We start from the raw sequence: 19,012 nt of genomic DNA on the forward strand, positions 1-19,012 counted from the left end.
CTTGACTTAGTAAAGATATTTTATTAGCGTTAAGTTTTGATAAATTGAATAAAATATGCTTTTTAAATTACTGTATGGTGGGTAGAACTAATGGTTTACCAAATGAGTGATATAATATTTTAAACATCAAATGACTCACCTCATGTATCTGAGGATGATAAGGCTACATTTAAATTCTCCCTTCGTTTCTACCTATTGATGGATACCATATAAGGTAAAATGGGTGTTTAAACAGTCTAGACAGTCAGTCATACAGAGCAGTCATTCAGTGCAATGTGATTAAGCAGTCAGCAATGTAAAAAATAGATGGACAATAAGTCCAGAAAAATAAAATAAAACATATTAATTAGTCTTCATTTTCTTGAACGTTATTAACAGCAGGTAAGGCATAAGAATACAGCATCACACTCATGGACCAATTAGTACATTGGGTAACACTTTAGTTGAAGTACTGCAAAAATGCAAGTATTACTCATTTAGTCTTATGGAGCAAGATATTAACAAAGGTTTCTTTTGGTCTTCATAACACTTATAAAGCGTTAGTAGATGGGTTATTCATCTCTGTGCTGTGCAGCATATTGACATGGTGGTAAAATTACTTGTTAATATGAAAGATTCACAGGGCTTATATTAAATGTGGAATAGCAAGAGAAATGTGTCTCAGTTAGGACACCGCAGACCTAGTAGGTGACATTGCATAGATGAATAAACGCTTCAATGATGCTCTATAAGTGTTATGAAGATCTGAAGAAGTGTATGTTAAGGTCTTGTTACATAATCATAAATGAGTAATAGATCCATTTTTGCATTACCTAAACTAAAGGGTTACCGTACATTGCATATCAAAAACAACAAATCGACATATAAAATTAAAAAAATAAACTTGATTGGATACTACTTGGCGCTACTAAAAAAACTTAACAGGAAGAGTGTTGTCAAACATATTAATTTATCAATATCATAGCTATTTTACCTGTCAAGGACAGGTAATACAAAAATTTTAAAGTACTTGACATTTGCTATCTCTTGCCTTATGTTGTACCCTCAGAATTCCACCTATGTGTGACTTCTGCATCCTCATATATCTCAGCCTCTCTTGCCCAGTCCTTCCTCTCTCAGTTATATTCCTGTAAAGCTTGCTTCTCAAACTCTGTCATTTTGAGGTGCGTTTCTGACCCCCTTCCACTTTTTGACTTCAACCAGTCATCGATGGAAGCCCATTACTTGCTGTGGAAACAGCTTTTAAATTCTTGTGAATAATTGGATACTTCCCATGTTTGAAGCCGATTCTTAATGTTCCTCCCATGCCTTTCCTCTTTATCCTTGTATGTGTCACCCTCCTTTGCTTTCCTGTATTGATTGTGTTTGACAGAGCAATGATAGCAAAATGGGTTACTCAGACCAAAGCCAAACTGACCAATCAGATTGCTCAGTGGGACCAGACACACACATGAACATTAGTGTTTTATGATATAGATATTGATTCTGAAATTTTGAATTGGTACCAATTCTCATTTCCTGTAATATCGATCATATACATATCGGATGTCCTTTTCTACCTTTTTTTTTTTTTTTTGACAGCAACTTTAGACATATTGACTACCAGACACACGCATTTGCACACACACACACTCACTACCTTCTCTTACACACTGCGGTGTTGTTCAAAATTAGCTTTTGACTTTCACAAATACATCTGCAGTAGGGCTGTCAGATTTTTCAAAAATTAAGTTTCAAATGCTCACATTAATAATAAATATCTACTATTTGAATATAGTTTAAATTTTCTGGTTGTTGTATATAATTTTGAACTATATGTGCTTTTTCGTATTTCTTAATCTTATACATATTGTTACTTTTTACTTACAATACGTCTACAAGAAAAATAGTGCTTATGGCTCGTAATCGTGAATAGGTGAAAAACTGCTGCATTCGAATGAAACCAACACCTAATTATACAGTCCTTAAAAAAAGGATTCACTCTGCATGTAAACTGTAGTGTGATTTGGAGTTCCAAATATGGCAAAAGAGTGTGTGAAGTTTCCAAAATATCCATAAAGCTGGCTAAGACTTTTACTGTTCTGTCCAGCAGAGCCTCACCTTAGCCTGACTAGGCCCCAAATACTGCCTGCTGGTTAACAAAACAGCTGTACTTATCATAAAAACATGGGTGGGGTGAACCTAAATGCTTGGCTTGTATAAAATAGGACAAAGAGGAATCTGCTAAAATGAAGGATTTATTTAATGACAATAGACAACAGAATTATGCAAGTACATAAAGTAGCCATGAAAAAAGTTTGAAAAGCACCAATTTAGATAGCAGCAATTTTAACAAAAAAACTACACTATTTTTCTTGCATTTTTTGCATTTTACTGACATAAAAGTGTCAGAAACGTTTGAACCACTATGCTACCTCAAGGACAAAATTACTTTATTAATGAAATAAACTAATACTGGGGTGGCATGGTGGCGCAGTGGTAGTGCTGCTGCTTCGCAATTAGGAGACCTGGGTTCACTTCCTGGGTCCTCCCTCTGTAGAGTTTGTATGTTCTCCCCTTGTCTGCGTGGGTTTTCTCTGGGCACTCCAGTTTCCTCCCACAGTCCAAAGACATGCAAATTGGCCCTAGTTTGTGTGTGTCCTGCAGTGGGTTGGCACCCTGCCTTGTTGGCTGGGATTGGCTCCAGCAGACCCCCGTGACCCTTTGTTTGGATTCAGTGGGTTGGAAAATGGATGGATGGATTAATACTGTTATCAGCATTACAGACCACCAAACCAGTGGCATTTTTAGTAATTTTTGAATGTGTGACTATTTTGGAGCATTTTGAACAAATGCACTCTATCAAGAAGAATCTAGTTATCTTATATAGTTTTATTTTTTTTTAAATAAACAGTGATCTTTAGTTTTTTATGTACACTCACCCCGTTGTAAATTTAGGGTTCTTTAGTACAATAATTCCAAAAAATGATTCAAAATACCCACTAGAGAGAGGAAAACCATCAAACTCTGATGGTGACTATGACTAGTAACGAGATGGGAAATGTAAAAGATTTACTGCATTTACAACAAAAACACCCCGTAATAATATCCAAAGAGCATAAAAAAGCTCAGAAGGTGTTGCCTAGAAAAAGAAATCCAATAGCAAACAAGTCCCAGAAACACAAAATCAAAAAGAGGTCATAAAACAGAGCAAGAAGTAAAAATCCAGAAAATCCACAATTAGTAATCAATAATTAAAATCTTGCAAAATCACCACCACCACAAGCACATTCTGTGAATCACAAGGGACTGTAGGTTTTCCACAGCTTTTAAAGGGCTGAGGAAGTTCCTGTGTAGGTGGCCTTGCCTCTTGGGGACTTCCCATAAAACACATGGTACAGTACATAGAAAAAGATACATAGACATATACAAACTAAATGACTGAGAATGTTAACATAAAAAAATGAACAAAACAGACATAAATGAGAAATTTGTACCATAACACCCCCCAAGGTACCCAACATGGTATTTAATATTGATACATTTTAAAATATTGTATCAAAGCTAGAAATTTCAAAACAGTGACTACACTAAAAGGCTGACTCTACCATTTAGACAAAATAGAAATAACATTTGAGGAGGTGGCATTTTTTTAAACAATACAGATTTTAACTTATAAACACTCAGATTCGATACAGCTGTCCTGTTCCCAAAATCCTAGGCTACAATATAGAAAATAATAATAATAATAATAATAAAAATCCTCTGTGGTGGGCTGGCGCCCTGCCCAGGATTTGTTTCCTGCCTTGCGGCCTGTGTTGGCTGGGATTGGCTCCAGCAGACCCCTGTGACCCTGTAGTTAGGATATAGTGGGTTGGATAATGGATGGATGGATACTAGTAGAAACTAGTAGAGCTTATGATACGCAGACACAGCAAAATAAAGTTAAATCAAAACAACAACAGGACAGCAGCTCCTTCATGTATTTCTAACGGCTGATTTATATAATACTAACAAAATACCCGCGCTTCGCAGCGGAGAAGTAGTGTGTTAAAGAAGTAATGAAAAAGAAAAGGAAACATTTTGAAAATAACGTAACATGATTGTCAATGTAATTGTTTTGTCACTGTTATGAGTGTTGCTGTCATATATACTGTATATATATATATATATATACACATACATACATACACACACACACATTTTATATATATATATATATACAGTATCTATATCTATATCTATATCTATATATATATATATATATCTATATCTATATATCTATATATTGTAAAGGACAGCCGGGTTCCATGCCCGGCAGGGACGCCCCTGCTGCTTATGTTCCGGGGAAGCCACCATGGGCACTCCAGTACCTCCCCCGGGACGCTTGGTGGCAGCCTCCCTGGCAGACGGTGATTCCCCAACCGCCCGCAGGGCCCCATGGGAGATGGAGTCCTCCACAGCTTGGTTGGGGCCCAGGGTGGCCTCTAGGGGGGGCTGTCTGCTTCCCACAGCCCGGCTGGATTAGTCTTCAGCCCCACCCGGAAGTGCAATTATGACCAGGTGGTTAATCACCTGGAACGCTTCCGGGTGGGCTATAAAAGGGCCCAGCCACCACCACTTGACGAGCCAGAGTTGGGTAGTGGAGCGAGGTGAAGAATTGTGTTTTGTGCTTTGGGACTGTGTTTGGCCTGTGTGGCACGGGGAAGACGTGTCCCACAGCTGAAGAAAATAAAAGCCTTTGTACTTTTTAAACGTGCCTCCGTGTCTTTCTGTGTCGGGTCAGGCGCCTATATAGCGCCTTTGTTACAATATCTAATATATTTATCTATATCTATCTATATATATATATATCTATATCTATATCTCTCTCTATATATATACACATACACACACACACATTATATCTATATCTATATATATATCTATATCTATATCTACACCTATCTATCTATATCTACACCTATATCAATATCTATATCTATATCTATATCTATATATATATTGTAAAAGAGATAGGAGGAGACAGCAATAAGGTTTGGGGTTTTCCGGCCCCGTATATTGTCGGCACTCCACAATATACTCAAAATAAACAGTCAAAAAATATAAACAACACAGTTCATATACCATTTTAAAGAGGAGGAGCCGGAAGTGGAGGGATGCTGGGAAGGAGCCGTGAGGGATGATGGGATCGATGACGTCAGGAAAGATGGCGGAGGAAGGGCGGAAGTAGACGTAGTGCGGGCAAAACTCAGTCTTATGGTGGCGGAGCGACTTTTTTTCTGAAAGGAAGCACAGGAAGAAAGTTAGTACCCGCCATTCCCTACCGCCGAATGTTTTCCCAGGTGTGTTAAGATCCTTCCGCGGTCTCCGACTCGCGCGTGCGTGACAATATATATATATATTGTGACAGACAGGGGGTGCTCTTGCTCCCTTGAACCCTTGTCCATGACTCCAACACCAGGTAAAAGTATAATAGTTGACTTTATTTAATCGCCACAGTGTACAAAGCACACTCTCCACCACTATACTCATAAATTAACAATAATCACTAATAATAAACACAGTAAACCAATCCTCCAGCTTCCAGAGGCGTTGCCACCCTTCCACCCATCTATATCTATATATATCTATATCTATATCTATCTATCTATATCTATATCTATATCTATATATACACACACACATACATATACACACACATATATATATACCCTTTGGGGTGCAAGCAGCTGTTGTTGGGGGTGCCAGAATCCATCGAGGAAGAAAAATGAAAAACATTATTTGTACAAAACTTTAATTTATCTATCCATTCCTAACTAATTAAATGGGCAGGCTATTTCGTATCAGTGCAATACGCTGCTTGTTAAAACGGATGACTCCTGCTCTTATGTGCACTTAGTGCTGCGTGGGTATTATGAACTATCGTATCTGTTCAAGTTCTATTTAAATTTTAAATATAAGTAATTTTTATTTAGTCGACAGAAATATGTTTGGTAGGAATGTAAGTTAAATTTAGTCATCATTGCATAAATTTTTCTTCACCATAGAAATTTAAAGACTAAATTCAACTTACATTCCTACCAAAGATATTTCTGTCGACTAAATAGAACCTACTTATATCCAAATAGAACTTGAAAAGATATATTTTTTTGAATCTGATTGCGCATTGTAGAGCGACTTGACGCAAACCACATTGAGCCTACAAGCTATTGAGCTGTCACCTGCCTGCCTCAATAAGTGACCCTCGCTTCGCTCTTACTTTTTTACCGTTCATTTAATCATGGGTAGTCGCGGAAAAAGTAGACAATGGAAGGAGGATTAAACTGAGTAAGGCTTTACCAAAACAATTATTGATGGCGAATAAAGTATCCATTATTCATAAAGCTTCAATTAGTGATCTGTTTTTCTGCGTTAACCTCATATTTTTTCATACTTCTTCTCAAACTAAGGATAATGCAAACAATACGCTGCACGTGTTTCGCCCTAATTCTGGGCTCATCAGGCGTACACACTCACTGCACCCCCTGTGGGGAATCAAATCTCGGACTTCAGCAGTATAGGCGAAGCCTCTCGTGTTGTGCCACGGCGTGTGGTTCGTTTATTTGACAGTATGTAGATCAGGAGATATATATATATATATATATATATACATATATATATATACAGTATATATATATATATACTGTATATATATATGTGTAAGATAACTCCTGTAGCCACAATAAATGCCTTTATTGAATAGACAAACCGGGGTGAACAAGTTCCTTTCTACTGCAGCCACAGCCGCGACATCACATAAAAAACATCAATAATAGCTCATAAACTTGCAATATTCTTTAGGAAAATCGCAACATTTTACTCACCAAAAATTCGGATTATTTGTAAACAAAATCCATCCTCCTCTCTTTCCTCAAAAACAGTTTAATTACTCTGTCGTACGGATTATCCGTGCGCTTCAGTTCCATCAAAACATCCCTTTCTATCGCATTCGAAGCTAATGCTGAAAGGCGAACCCGCCCTATGGTATTTCTGGCATAAGTTTGAATTCGCTTTAGGGCTGAAAATGTCCGCTCGACAGAACCAGTGTACACGGGAATGCTCACCGCCAAATCTACCAATATGAACAGCTGCCCCATGCTCTCATTCAGATTTTTTTGATGAAGGAAGTCAAGGAGATCAGTGGGAGATCAAAAAGCGCTTCGTGACTCTTGTGTTAAACTGGAGAAGGCTGCATGCGCAAAATTTTTCTTGTATTCCTGAAACTTCTGGGGCTCGAGGAGCGTGACAAACATCAGGTTTTTGTGGTCTTGAAATCTGGTCTCTGTCTGGCAAATAATATTGTCCAGAATCCTGCCATGGAGTTGGCCGTAGTGCGCACGATCTTTCGCTCGGAGCGTTTGCAGTGCGTTCAGTGGCCTCATAGAGTTCCTCATATCGGCTTCTATCTAATCAATGGGTCTGAATACAGTGACGTTGCCACACGCCTGCTAGAGGGTCCGACTGACACCAACTCAAAATCTGATTGGTTGAAGCAACAGGTTAATCAACATTTATTCTGTTTTAGAGTGCCTACACAACGGATTGTGAAAGCCTCTCTGCCTGGCAACAAATGATGGCTGAAATGTGATTGGTTAAATGCTTTAATACGAAACTCCACCTCCCACGGCTATCGAGCTGCAGTCTGTTACAGTACAGTATATGGACGAAAATACGTTCCAGTTATGACCATTACGCGTAGAATTTCGAAATTAAACCTGCCCAACTTTTGTAAGTAAGCTGTAAGGAATGAGCCTGCCAAATTTCAGCCTTCTACCTACACGGGAAGTTGGAGAATTAGTGATGAGTGAGTGAGAGAGTGAGTCAGTGAGGGCTTTGCCTTTTATTAGTATACTGTAGATTATAATCACTTTGAAATGGGCTTACATTAAAACTTGTGTCAAACTTGGCAAATATCGTTCTCTGTTGTTAACTACCACCTATGATATTTGCTGTTGTCAAGTTAAAAATGTTCTCCAAAGTCCTTCCTTCACAGGAAAACCTGTCAGAGGTCACACAGTGATTGGATAGTTATATTGCATTTTTTGCATACATTAGTGGGATAAAGTAAATAGGAATCATGGGTCAATATTTAAAGATAATCAGTATGGCAAAAATGAATTGATTTTTTGTGATTATATGAAGCTTGTGAAGTTATTTCAGTAATCTAAATGAAATATTACAGATATACAGTAACAGTTGGAATATCTGTTCTGATGCCATGGAAAAAAAATAAAACTGTAGTAGAAGGTTTGAAGACAAGAGCAATAAAGTGCATAACTGAAATAAAGGGTAAAAAAGTCTAAACAGGTAGTGCATAATGAGGACTAAACTGTCCATTAATCATATATCATACCCATTAAATCCTGTCCTAGCATCTGGTAGAAAGCAGAACCAACCCTGGACTGTGTATTGATCCATCAGAGGGTACGTTCATGCAAAGTGGTATAATTAAGAGTGACCATTTCAGCTAAGACACCCATGTTTTAATATGTGAAGTCTTCAGGATTCTCAAAAACATTTATAAAGTTGATTCAGCTGATTACCTCAGGTGAATAGTGGAATGCATTCTTGAAAGCACCCATAAATTTTAAGTGGAAATGCATTCATGACAGAAATGAGAAAACACAAGTTTACACAAAGGGTCCTGGGAATATGAAACAAACTACCAAGTGATGTATTAGCATGAATGATATATTAGCATTTAACAACTTGTTGGAAGATATACTGGGAGAAATTAGCTGTTAGATAATCAAATGAATTCCAGAGACTAAAATGCCTTCTTTCATGGAAAGTCTCCTAAACTGTTATGGTCTGATTCAATGTAATTTATTTAATCTTACTAGCACAGCAATGTGATTCAATGATAAGTTAAAATACTTATAGGAAAACTCAGTCTTTATAAATCTATATACACGATGTGTGTGTGTCACAGTGTGTTTGTGTAGGCATTATTATAATTGAAACTGCTTAATCCAATTCAGCATCATGCAGGGCCATTACTTTGCCAGACATAATTGAGGTAAGGGATAGGTTGGCAGGAAGGCACACTCATGCAAATACTGTACCAACACTTCATAATTCACCTCAGGACAATTTAGGGTGTGAATACACTATACAATTTTAGTTTGTGTTGCAAGTCACAAAGTGGTATTTCAGATGAGCACACAATTTCAAGAAAGTCACTGAAAGTCACTACTTACAAGGTGTGAAATACATTACTACCCAATCCAGTGTCCCTCCTTCACATCCAGGGGATCCATAGTACATCCCATTACTGAGCCAGGCTTTTTTATTTAGCTTGTTGATTCAGTGGGCCTCTCTTGAAGTGATGTTACCATCCCAGCAAACACCACAGCAAAGAGGATTCCCCTGGTCATCACAGAATTTTACAAGATGTAAAGGATGTCACTCATCACATTAAAGGAGCGGAGTGTTTTAAGAAAAAAAGTCTGCTCTGCCCTTTCTTATACAGTTCCTTTGTGTTGTGTGACCAGTCCAGCCTGTCATTGAGATGGATTTGACCACCTCTACAGCCACTCCCTGAATAGTGATTGAGAATAGAGACTCTGGTGCGGTGAAAGTCAAAAACCAGTTCCTTGTTTGTTTTCTGATGTTAAGATGCAGAGAATTCTTTCTGCACCAAGAAACAAAGTTTTCCATCTGTTTCCTATACTTTGTCTCATCTGCCTTATCAATACACCTCGTAAGTGCAGAATCATCAGAAACATTCTGCAAGTGACATGACTTGGTGTTATATTTATAGTCTGAGGTGTACAGAGTGAAGAGAAATGGAGACGGGACTGTTCCTTATGGTACTCCAGTGTTGCTCACATCCTTGAGTCTCACAAACTGTGTTCTCCCCAACAGAGAGCCCATTATCCAGGACACCATTGGCTCACCCACCAGCACATCTCCCCTTAACATGTATGGCTGGATGGTATTGATGGCACTGGAGAAATCAAAAAACATAATCCTCACAGTGCTGACAGCTTTGTCATGGTGTGAATAATCCCTGTGAGCAGATAGATTTAGATTTTATTTGTCACATATGTACTCATAGGCATATACCATAAAATGCAGCTCAGTGAGCAACCTGTACGGTGCAACAAAATTAAAAACTGTACATTAAAAATAAATTTAAATATTAATAGGTGCAGATTAAAAATCCTCAAGTAATTGTATATCACAAATGCACATTAGATGCATAATAATTGTTAAAAAAATATTCACAAAGAAGTAATAGATTGATTATTTTTACAATTTCAGGAATGCCTGACAAGACGACCATTTGTTATTTTTATTGCCTGTGAAATGAAGCTCTTCTTATAATTGAACTCTCCTTTCCAATCGTTATCCAATAGACAAACTGCAGTGCAGTTCAGGAAGTTAACTTTGTTCTTCTAATGCCTGAACCCTAGATTGTTTGAGTCCATTCCAAAACCTCTTTCATGTTTTTCTCAGTGATTTTTACCTTTGTAAACTGTTCCTTCAGAACATTGTAATTATCTGTGAATGTTTAGTCCTCATTATATTGTTTTTAGCAGACGGTTTCAAAGCAGCTTAAATTCTGTAAAATGAGTATGAGCGTTTACCATGAAAATATTGTAATGGCACAGACAAGTTACATCAGCCATGGAAAAGTCACCCATAGTATGAGCTGGCATTCCATCACCAGCTGCAGGGGTGCCTATGAAAATGGCAAGTCTGCAGTGTTGTAAAAAGAATTCCATCTAGTCAGGCAATGGTGAGCGATCCTTTTAAGGATAGCAAGCCACTTAAAAGAGCCAGGTAAGAAGCATGAGGATCCATTCTGGCACTCAGATAAGACCTAGCATCCAATTCAGAAAAGCACAAAGTACTGCAGAGACCGCAATGGATTTGTTTGGGTCTTTGGTGGAGTTGTTAGAGAATCTCAAAGCTGAGATACAGAACTGGAATGTTGGTTGTAGTGTCAGTACAGCGAAGGAAAACAGCCAAGAGATTTATCTGCAGTTCTACACAAGAAAGTTCCCCTGTCCACTTGTAATCGACAGATCACCACTCAGGAGTGCAGGTTCATGACAGTTCAGCATTCAACATCCATGCTGTGGCACGTAACAGCAAAGTGCTCAAAACTGCTGCTAAGATGCTTTTGTCACATGGTGCATGACCACAGTAGAAGCAAAGATCACATTTCAAACAGTTGTGCTCCATTTTAAGAATTTGGAAGTGATCGCTGGAGACAGGGACTTCAAAAGGAGGGCTATGTATCAGCCAGAAATGAACTACCCATCATTCCATCACGAGCAGCAGGGACACATATGAAAATGGCAACCCTGCAATGTCGCAAGCAGAATTCCATCTAGTGTGGCAATGGCAAGCAGTCCTTTTAAGAATAGTGAGACATCTAAAACTGCCATCGAAGACCCAGCGCTAAAGTACTGTGAGACTTGCCCGGACACCACCAGTCGGAGACCACATCTTTATAAAGGTCACACATTTATTATTCATCTCCAAATACAGAAAATAAAGTCCAAAACACAGTACACAATGCACAAAGCAATAATCACTCCTCTATGGGCTTCTTTCTCTCAGTCCTTGGCCGCCTGTCTCCTCCAGGGGAGCTTCGTCCAGCTCCCACTCCTGACTCTAGCTCCCCGACTGTTAGGAGGCAGGCCCTTTTATTCCCGCCCGGATGCATTGCAGGTGGCTGGAAACGAACCTCCAGCAGCACTTCCTGGTGTGGTGGAAGTGCTGTCCTTTGCCCCGGAACCACTCCGGGCATTCCTGGCAGGTTCAGCCGCCATCTTGCCTGGTGTGGGGGAAGTGACAATTTTTCTGGTCTGTTGAGACTTAAGGTGCCACCTGGCGGTGGCCAAAGGTCCCAACGGGTTAAAATCTTTTTGTCCCTTTCCCGTGGTCCTCCTTATCCAGGGTGGTTGCCCTCTCTTGACCCGGAAGCTATTATTGTCACCTTCCGGTCCTTTTAGGCGTCCCGGCCGGGTAAGAACCCCAGCCGTTTGTGACAGTACCAACTGTATAAAAGTTGTTTACCTTCAAACTCATTTGCAACTGAAATAATTCATTTTCTGTTTAATATGTTGTAGCTCATTTTTTGCAGATTCCTTAATAATAAGCATATGCCTCATAATCAAACTAGATTCTAAGTAGATTGTTTTTGATCTTTTGATTGTTAGGCTAGATTGAATGATCCTATAAACTAGTTTGCTTGCACCACGTATAGGGAATGGACTAACATGAATAAACTGACCTTTCTTTGAGAAAAATTGTGTTACCAAATGATGTTATCTCTTTTCTTGTTCAGACTCAAACTTTTCTTATCATTCTTTTCTGTAACACTCAATATGACTTTCAATTTCAGCAAAAAGAAAACACATTTAATTAAGTTTGGTTAGCAGGTCTGTGGAAAACTCCTGTGCAAATTCAACTTAATTAAGAATCAGGCTGAACCATTCTGCTAAAAGAAAGGGGGGAAATTTGATGTAGAGACTGTCTGGATTCTTACTTTTGGCAAAACAAACATTAAATCAAAAGTAATTTGTTTTTAATTTAATTTCAATGACTAGCTAATAAATACTGATAAGATTATGTTCCAATGTTTTTGACGGCTCCTGTCGGATATGGGCCTTGAAATTGCCATAATCATGGCACTCCTGTTGACAAGATACAATCTGAATTTTTGACAAATACAGACTGAATGTGATGTAGCCCACATCAGAAAATTGACATGTTACGTGTTGAAAATATGAAAAATTTAAAAACCCCTGTTGTTGACCAAGCATTGATACCCCTTGCCTATAGCAAAATAATTAAATTCCTCTAATGGAAATAAGTGGGCTGTCAATTAAACTCTAACCTGATTGTATAGCCTGTCTGCACAAATCTGGCTCTCCCTCTCATTTACCTCATTAAGTGCATTTTTATTGTACAAGGAAATAAACATTAATAGTAATGCATTGGAGAAGTTTATACTTGAAAGAAAATGTTATGAGATACAAATGGCCTGAGGTAGAGGGTTTCCATATGCTTCCAACCACAGATTAGTAGGTTTTCAATAAAAGTGTCAGCAGCACTTGTCCTCATGCCAAGAACCCCTGCTGTCAGTATAATTTTACCAGGGTTTATAGAAAATGTCAAACACTAACCAAAGCCAAAGTTACGAGATGTATAATGTATGTTTCATTGGTCTTCTTTTCTTCTCTTTAGAATAGATAACTATCCAATTAGAGTTGTGGTCTATAAATATTTAACAAAGAGGGGAGATAATATTTCAAGGGAAAATAATGTGGTTTTGGAAAGGTCACAGGAGTGGCTCACATTTTAGCAAAGGAAGTTTCTTTTACACTTGGATCACTTGGATTTGCTGCAGAAAATAGCCATAACAGAAAATTGCAGCAGAATTCTTTGCGATCTACTGCCCATGCAGATGTGTTACAGATCAGCTCCAATCCCATTTCAAGGCAAAAAAATCCATCTTATTTGGAGTTGGTTAAGTACTTCAGAGAAAGTACTTTAGTTTTGCTTATTAATAAACCATTGTAATTAGGTGTGCTTTTGAATTGGGGAGGGATGAATCTTAAATCTGGTCACACAGTGTGACAGTGGCTGACACAATTGCTTCACAGCTTCAGCACAATGTGTTCAAATCCCTAGCTTGTACTTCCTTTACACATGTGAGTTTTTCCTATACATCCCACATAGGTCAAGTTAATTGATATTTCAAGTTGAGTTAGCAAATATGACCTAAAAATGGACAGTTGCCTCTTTAAAGGTTGATACCTACTTTGATCACAACACTGCTATGAGCCAGGAACAGAATCAGGAAAGTTCCGTTAAAGGGTAGGTGAAACTATTGCATCAACAACACCTGATATTTCCACGAGTAATTAGTTAAAGTATATAGTATATAGTTAAAACTGAGGAGTGCCCTTTGTGCTGTCAGAAATAAGCAATATGATGGAATTGAACTGAAATTGACTCTTTTTAAGTTTAAGTCAATGAAGCACATGTTTCAGCAATCCTATCAATCAAAACCCTATTTGAGAAAATCTTAACAACACCACAACACAAAGTCATCTGCAGTTACGACACAATTTGCTTTGGGCAGCAGCAATGTAGAAGCCTGCCTTCTCTGATTCTTCTGTCTATAAGGGAGTTCCACCTTCCAGAAGTCATGTAATGCAAGCAAGATGATCTTTCAAAGATCTTAGAGCAGAATGAAGAAAGGATCTTTCACTTAACATTTCAGAAAAGGGGTGGAAGGCAGCCATGCATAGAATACACTCTAGCTCCATATGCACAAAGAACTCCATTATTCAGATTAAAATCTTCCATTGAGTGCATTTATCTCGATTACAACTTCCAAAATGTTTTCAGGGCAAGATTCAATCTGACAACATTGCATGTTTCGGTTGTGCATGAAATTAACATCATTCAAGACAAAAATCTTTGGATGCTTGTCAGACAGCCTTGGTGTCACAATCCATCCTAAGCCATTAACAGCTGTGTTTGGTGTGCCTCCAGACGAGCTTAAAGTGGAGAAGGACAAACAAACAGTAATTGCCTTTACCTCACTACTAGCACAAATACTTATCTTGCTCAACTGGAAGAATGCTAGCCCACCTCTTTTAAGTCAGTGAGTACCTGATGTCCTATATTATCCGAAATTGGAAAAAATCAAGTTCTCAATCAAAGGATCTGTTCAAACCTTTTTTTAAATATGACAGGATATAATCAATAACAATTTAAAATAAGCTTCTATATCAGGAATAAAAGTACTCTTCCTTCCTTCCTGCTTCAAAGATTTGCTTTGTTGGCTGTCTCTCATCTCTTTCTTTTGGGTGGGTGTTGAATTTTGGTTTTGTTTAGTTTGATCTGATTATATGGATTGTGATTTGCTTTTAGTTAAAATTAATACAATAAAAGAAAAGCAAGATTATAAAGAAAGCAGAGAAACTGCTGGATGATATGAAAGGTATGAGAGACGGTTACAAGTAATATTAAAAATGTGAATGTTAGTGAGCATGAGAAACGTAAACTTTAAGAAAATATCACAGGAAATAATGGTCATTGGGAAAATGAATTGAAATTTGAAGGTAATAACAGTGATAGAAACATAAGATACTTTTGACCACAGTTAAGGAGTGGTGTTGGAAAAATGAAATATTAATGGTTTTCTACAGGAATATGGAGAGCAAGCAGAAGTAGGACAAGAGTCAAGGAGTGCTCTTGGTGATGAGATCTGAGGAGAAGTTGTATTACATATAGTACACCATACAACTAGAGAATCATTTTGTTTAAGCAACAAAATATTATCTGAACATCAACTAACATTTCATTGAACCAAATTTAGAGAAGTGAACAGTGAAAGAATGTTTTATACTGAAATTGCCTTAATAAAACCTCACATTGCTGGCTGTTAATGATCGCTTTCATGTCTCTACATCAGTATATAACTTCCTTCCCATTTTGGTCACCTCCACCCACTTCTGACTCAAATATGGTAACAGATGTGGGAAAAAGACACAATCCTGCAAGCAATTTATCTTTACTGCTCCTGGCTTGAACAGATGTGTGATTAATTATTCTATTATACCAAATTAACCTTATTAAACCAGCAGAGAAAAGCATCCCTGTGGGCTCATAATATTGGTGTAATGCTTGAAACACTTCCATCTGTTTTTTTGTTATGCATGTGTTTTGGTACACTGTCATCACTGGGCTGTTACATAATTGTGAAGTCATATCAATTGTGAGTAGTGGTGTCTTTCCTAAGATACATACAGTTCATATAATAAACTATATATATAATATATATATATATATATATATATATATATATATATATATATATATATATATATATATATATATAGTAACAGATGTCTGGGGTTCTTATCTGGCCGGGATGCCTGGAGGGACCGGATAGAGACATTAAAAGCTTCTGGGTCAGGAGGACATAACCACCCTGGAGCAGGAGAGGACCACGGTAGAGGAGGAGAGACATTCCAACTTGTTGGGACCCGAGGCCACTGCCAGGGGGCACCTTAAGCCTCCTAGAACCCGGGAGAACTTTACTTTCACCACACTCAGCAAGATGACGGAGGAACCTACCAGGGACTCCCTGAGTGCTTCCGGGGCAAAGGGCAGCACTTCCGCCACACCAGGACTGAACTGGGATGAATATTGCTGTGTGCATTGTGTGGTGTTTTGGGACAGTGTTTATTTATGTTGAATAAATGTGTGAATTTTATAAAGATGTGGTTTCCGACTGGTGGTGTCCGGGCAAGTCTCACTATATATATATACTAGCAGTATGCCCCCATGATTGTATATAAAAAATATAATGAAAAGAAATAACAGATCTTTGTCTAAAAAACAGACATTTATAATTTGTATAAAAAAAGACATTTATAATTTGATGTTTACTTACAAAGTCATACTGTTTACATTTAAAGAAACAATATTTTTGCTACCTTTTTATAAAATGGTTTTTGAAGATTAACTGACCATCCATTGATTTCCTATCCTACTTCTTACTGACTTCAGGTTCCCAAGACGCCAGTGCCAAGCACAGCAACATTGAGCACAAGGAGGGAAGCAAACATGGATAGGCAGTCAATCCATCCCAAAGTATGTGTGTGTCCCATGTGATGGCCGTTTGTTGAGCAGCCAATCAATGAGACCTTGCATATGTTCCGTTGTAAGTTTTGCCTGATTCGATTTAACAAAGAAAAGACAATTAGCTTCGACTTTTACATTAATGTTTTACATTAATAATGTAATGTTGCGTTGGACGTTGAGATAACAGAAGTGGGTTAAATACATTGGAACGTATCGCTAATTTTGCCCTGAAATATTGTGTAGGAGCCTCATGTATAAATGGTGCATACGCACATAAATGTTGCGTAAGAAGGTTTCCACATTTAAATTGCAATGTATAAAACCTAAACTTGGCGTAAAGCCACGCACATTTCCACGGTAGCTCATACCCTGTCGTCTGCAAGTTCTGTGCTCGGTTTTGCAGACTGGCAGCACACAGTGTCAAAGCAGTGCTACTGTTCCTGTGTGGTTACCCTTTCTTTTTTTAGATCCACATCCCTGACACGGCTTTATAAATACACTGAAATTAAACACATATTGTTTATAGCAAAATACCCGCGCTTCGCAGCGGAGAAGTAGTGTGTTAAAGAAGCAATGAAAAGAAAAGGAAACATTTTGAAAATAACGTAACCTGATTGTCAATGTAATTGTTTTGTCACTGTTGTGAGTGATGAGTGTTGTTGTCATATATATATATATATATATTTATATATATTTACACACACACATAAACATATATATATATACATATCTATACATATACACATATATACATACATATATATCTACATATATACACACATATACATACATACACACACATATATACACACACAGCTATTTCGTATCCGTGCAATACGCTGTTTGTTAAAACGGTTGACTCCCGCTCTCACATGCAATAACAAATCAAATCATTCAGTTGTCTTTGCTCATATGTCATTTTAGAGCTGGACGCCTGGCATCTTTTTTTGGCCACAAGTTCGTTTCTGTTTGGTGTGAGGTTCTGTGTTGTGGAGATTCTCAGGATGGATTGCAGGTGGTCATCAGTGAGGCGACTCCTGTGTGCTGTTTTGTTAGTCTTTATCACTGAGAAGAGCTTCTCACACAGATATGTGCTACCAAACATGCACAAGGTTCGAGCCGCATGTAGACGGACTTTTTTTGTTCTTCAAAGTCACCAAAGCGCCGTGCAAACTCAGTGCGCAATAACTCTAGTAAGCGGTAAGTGTTCGGCAAGGCAGCTGAAGCTCTGCATTATGGGATCTGTAGTTTATTGTGTTACCAGCGCTTCATATACCCGGGCTTTAATAACAATAATACAGTATATAAAATGATCTCGGGCGGATATAATTACACGGGCGGATGTGGCTGACCCTTGAGTTTGACACATATGGACTAAATAAAACTTGAAAAGATATATTTTTTCAAATGTGATCGCAATTCAGATAGAGTTGACGCACTACAGCCTGCATGCCTCAATGAGTCATCCTCCCCTCGCTTTTACTTTTTTACCGTTCATCTAATGAATACACTGAGTATGGCTTTACCAAAACAATCATTGATGGCGAATAAAGTATCCATTATTCGAGTATGTAGATCGGTATATATATATACATATATATACCCGCGTTTCGTAGCGGAGAAGTAGTGTGTTAAAAAGGTAGAAAAGAAAAGGGAACATTTTAAAAATAACGTAACATGACTGTCAATATACAGTATTTGTTTTGTGAGTGTTGCTGAGTGTTGCTGTCATCAAGGATTTGATTATCATTATTTCTTTCAATCAGGTTCGTATTTGTAGGATGTGTTGTGTTCAAGTTACATTCCGTGTTTGTCAATCGTTGTAAAGATGACAGGTTTCATTCATCGATTCGTTTCTTACTGCATCAATAAACAGCTCGTCTTCTTCTTTATCTGAGACCTGACACACTGCATGCACGGGTTTTTACACTGTCTTCCTTTAGTGGGACATTGACTTTTCCACCGTGTGCTTTGTTTCCACAGTAGCTGCATTTATGAATATGCTTATCAGGCGCTTCATATTTTTGCTGCCTTTTCAATTGTGTAATTCGGTTTTGTTCAGCTCTTTGGAACTGTTGCCTTTTATCTGTGCACTCGTCAGTTCACGTGAGCCACTCGGTGTACTTGCATCGGAGGTTCCCAGCTGAGCTGGTGCCATCTCGTGCTATGTCCATGGCTGTATTTAATGTTACCTTAGTCCTGGCACTTAAAACTTTCTCTCGCAGTTTCGCTGAGTTTGTGTCAAACACCACCCTGACCATCTCATCTTCCTCTCCATAAGCACAGTCCTTCACCCGTGAATATTTACCCGTGGCAGTTTGCTATTGGATTGCCGCTGACGGACGGCCTTATATGGGCAGGCACTAAA

The sequence above is a fragment of the Polypterus senegalus genome, chromosome 6 (assembly GCF_016835505.1).
Source record: "Polypterus senegalus isolate Bchr_013 chromosome 6, ASM1683550v1, whole genome shotgun sequence".
NCBI lineage: Eukaryota > Metazoa > Chordata > Cladistia > Polypteriformes > Polypteridae > Polypterus > Polypterus senegalus.